Genomic DNA, 4,680 nt, shown 5'->3' on the forward strand with positions numbered 1-4,680 from the left:
AACACCTGTGCATCACTGACATACTGCTTACAGAGAAGTTGAAGACAATGTCTGCTTTTAAGGTTTTTTTTCTTCTTTTCTATCACCAGTTATTACATTTAACCTCTAAGCTACATAGGCTGATTAAGTCAGTAAAACATATTAAAACATTTTCAAATCAGCATTGGAATCCAAAATATCAGTTTAAGTCGTTTCAAATTGTGATATCTGTGAAACAATTCCTATTTTGGTTCACATTTTCTGACAGAGGTCTACAAAACATGCGTGCCAGTAAACGTAAATGTTCTTGTCTCATTGGCTCTGTCTTCTCTCGTGCTCACGCAGTTGCACCTAGTTTATAAATTAAGATAGAAAATCACAAAACGTGTGAAGCGCATTCTTCACTAAATCATGCCCCCTAGTGGTGAATGGAAATGGGAAATGAGTACGATTACTATACTATACAATGGATATGGCTACATGTTTTTGGATAAGCATGTACAATCGTACAATAGTACAATTATACCCCAAACTAATATGTTGTGTATTGAATTATAATTGTTTGGTTGCCAAAAAAAGGCACAACAAAACTAAATCATTTTGGAGATTTCAGATAAATGCCCAATATATAGTGTAGCCCCATATCTATTAAACAAATAGTTTGCATGTATTCCTAATAGCAAAGTATATAGGTGTTCACCATATCGATACATTTTCACTGTGAGTATTAAAACAAATAAACCACATGGATCTGCCTCTAAATATTTAAGTAGCATCATATGAATAAGTTTCTTTAGAAAATGTGCCCTTTCCAGGCAACTATAGGTGGAAGCTAAAGGGAAAACTTAATAGTGGAACTGTTTTGAGTTTTGCATACGGTGGGAAATCATTGTGACATTATTATTTCGAGACGTGATTGGGGATACTAAGAAACCATCCAAACCTCCAGGGGGCGCTGAATACCTACATTACTGTAAGACGTGGACTATAACTCAACGTAAAGAGTCCAACCATTTAATGGAATATTTGGCCAATGGTAGCCTACATGGGATATCCTCCAGTTATTGGGTTATGTAATACACATGAGAGGATCTTTTCCTCCACCCCAGCCGTTCTGAAACTGAAAGGCTCGTAATTTACTCTTTCTGCAATGATATTATGAAGCGTGCATCTCCTTTTCCTACTGGCATTTAATCATCGTAGGCTACTAACGTTTCACACAACTGAGAGTAACCTTTGCACTGGTGTCAAGAATAAACGGGCCTTTCAGGGATTTTCAGTTAACAGATGTTTACCCAGAGCCTGAATCACAGGAGAGAATGTGAAGTATGCTGAGAATCTATGAAAAACATGCCTGAGGTGTCTGGATATCTGTTGAATCCACACACATTTACACTCTGAGCATCAAAACAGAAAGAAATGAGAAGAAAGTTAAGGGGGGAATAGTATGTTGAAATGTGTGTGTGTGGGGGGGGGTTGAAACCAAAACATCACTCCAAGTATTTCATCAATGCTCCAATTCAAGTTTGCTGGAAAACCCCATTTTCGTATATGTCAGCAATTATTTTTACTTATTATTTACATAGCTGGCTCTTCTGTTTGTCAACAAAGTAAATCAACATGATCACTGGTGTCACCTCAACCTTAGAATGCCCCCGTTGTTGAGCGTTGTCATCAGGAGAGACGGACGCCAGCGCGCTGTGTGGGAGACAGCTTGAAAGAGTGCCAGTGTAAACACTCCCAGACCACATGTTCTCCCAGGGCAGAGGGGCTGGCCTCTTTCCAGGCACATCTGCACACAATCCCACAGCTTTTAGTGAGCAAGCCAAGGAGACAGAGAGGGGCAGAGGAGGGAGAGGGAAGACCGGGAAAACCTTCCTCCTTAAGAGTGGTGTCAATGATGAAAGTGATGACATCGAAGGGAAACAAATAAAATCAGCATACACAAGGATCCTCCCCCTGTATGCAAAGTTAATGAAAAATGATGTGTGTGTGTGAGGGATGAGCACCACCTTTGGATCTGTACATATTTATCACAACACTCGACTCCCATATGTCACGGTCTGAGAGAAGATGTATTACTCCATAAATCAAGCTCTTGACTCTCCCACAGCCTCCTCTGCTTCTGCACTGCATCCCATGAAATACACCGTGGCTGTGATTGTTCCACAAATGTACTCTGGCACACTTTTTCCCTTGAACAAATAATCCTTCCAGCTCGTACGATGCCTGAATGTGAATATAAATGTACTGCAATCTATCTCTGACATCTCCCCTAACAGCTTCTCTTGGTTGTTGCCTTTCAGTTAGCTAGTAAAGTGAGGCTTTGTGCATGTTTTCACAGAGAGGTAATTACTGAGCAAGCTATGCTGACAACACCTGAGGAATGTGGAGAATGCACCAGCAGCCTGTGTTCTCCAAAACCCCCCAACTTCTCCCCCGTCGGTAGCCATCCCCCACACAGACCACTAGCCAGAGACCCAATCCAAAACCAAGTATAGCATGACATTATCATGACGTTATCTACAAATCTAAGACATTTGTCTTAGAGTTCTATATAATACGAGTGATGTTTTGGTTGCTCTTCCAGAAAACATAACTCAAGTCTATATTAGTCTAGATTAAACTGCTTGATCAAAAAGGTATTTTTGTCGTGTTCAGTTACAATCACATCAGATCTATTTTTATACGTTAGTGGAGGAAACCCTTATCTGAAAACCCACAGCTCTCAACAGGCCCCACTTGCATGTCACTGGTGGCCCAGTGGTGGAGCAGGGTCGTCCTTCAATCAGAGGATTGTCATGAATGTGTGTTTGAGAGTCCTGATGGGAGGGTGGCACCGTGCACCCTGCCACCAGAGTATGAATGGGTGAATGATGACAAGTAGTTCAAGTGCTTTGAGTGGTCGAAAGACTAGAATAGCTCCATAAAAATATATTTACCATTTACTGGTGAATTCACAGTGTGTGTTGGCTGAGCCACTCCCCAAACGGTCCCTGAGCTCTGCAACTCAAACCCATCTGGTTTAACACGAGCATACACATATCAAAAAAGTTGCATAGATTGAAACTGGGCTTGTGTACAATGCTGGGTGACCTAATTGTGGGCTGGAAATGGTCCACGAGAACAAAACGTCAATATCTAGCTCGAGAGAATGATGACCATGCAGAATCACGTTGTGTCTATGCAAATGGTACCAATGCATCATGTTTTGACAATGTGTGAATGTGTGCATGTGGGAGACAGAGAGATAGAGGAAAGAGGAAAGAGACAGATAAGAGATTATGAATTCAGCTGAACCTCTCCGACCTATTGGGCAAGACGGTCATGATGAAATCAGGACATTTATTGTGTATAGATGAACACTAGTAAAGTGTATATAGGAATGCCCTCTGTCTTTCTGCTGCTGAATTGTGGAGTTGTATGTGTAATAAAGCTAATTATAATCATGCAAATGCTGACTATGGCTGAAAGAACTGCATATGTTTTCTACAGTTTAGGGGTTAATCAGTCAGAGTATGCAAGATGAGGCTAGGGGGTCAGGGGAGTTGGTTGCCAAGCAACTTCTGTTGATAATAACAGTTCTCTGAGGTTATGTTTAGATGAAAAGCTGGGCGCACTTTGAACTCCAGTATCACAGGAAAATTAAATACCATAACTATCAGGTATCATCATATTAACATATTAGATGTTACTATAGCAAAGAGATAATGAATTAAAACTAGACAACTGTTCTGATATGTAGATGGTTTCATCAATGGCCACAGCGTTGTAGTCTGTGTAAACAGAACATTTGAACTTCTTTGACTATTTTCTTCACGTCTTTCTGTTTTTTTTTTCTTTCTTTTTTTAAAGTCAGTAATCCATCTCATAGAGCTCCCCTGTTACTCACTACATAATGGATAGTCAGGCCTAAGGAGCTGCTAACCATGGACAAATGTGTTTAGTGCACCATAATGGTCTACATGCTGTTTCCAAGCTTCCCCACCTTTAGGAGATACATCTGATTTGTTTGTTTAAAAGGATAAAAATAGAAGAGCATGCTAATGTTGGTTTCAACCAAATAATTAGATCTAGCTTGTTTTTACCTATACAATAGTTTTCATAGTATACATGTTTTTATGCTAATCATACTAACTGGGCCAAATATTGCCGAAGATAATACGGATGTGATATTATTTATGGAAAATAACATGTTGTTTGACTGTGCCTTTTGGGAGCCAGGTGTGCTTCCTCCATACGTTGACTGAAGGGTGTATCATTAAGGGGGATCTCCTGACAACAATGGAATATAATATTAATAAGAGTGTTTTCTTGAGTTATCACCACCTCAAAATAAGAATTGTTGTATTTGTGTAACCTAAGAATGAGGCTTTTATACCTACATACTCTTCACGGAGCCGGCTACCATGTTTTTACTGTAGCCCAGAAAGGACAAACCAAAACCTGGCTCTACATAGGCCATTTACCTCAGCTGTAGGGCCACTGTAGTACACATTTGGCGAACTTTCAGTTGGTTGTAATCTGCAACCTCATCACTAGATGCCAACAAACACTGAACCTTTAATTAATTTAAAGTGTAACCCAGATAGGCAAAACAAGTTAAACTTGTGTATGCATGGAAGAGCAACATCAAGCTCACACACCACAAAATAATTAAACTTTGAATTTTAATTATCAAAAAACTGCAAAATAAGACAT

This window comes from Pseudoliparis swirei, chromosome 9, assembly GCF_029220125.1.
Source record: "Pseudoliparis swirei isolate HS2019 ecotype Mariana Trench chromosome 9, NWPU_hadal_v1, whole genome shotgun sequence".
NCBI classification, from domain to species: domain Eukaryota; kingdom Metazoa; phylum Chordata; class Actinopteri; order Perciformes; family Liparidae; genus Pseudoliparis; species Pseudoliparis swirei.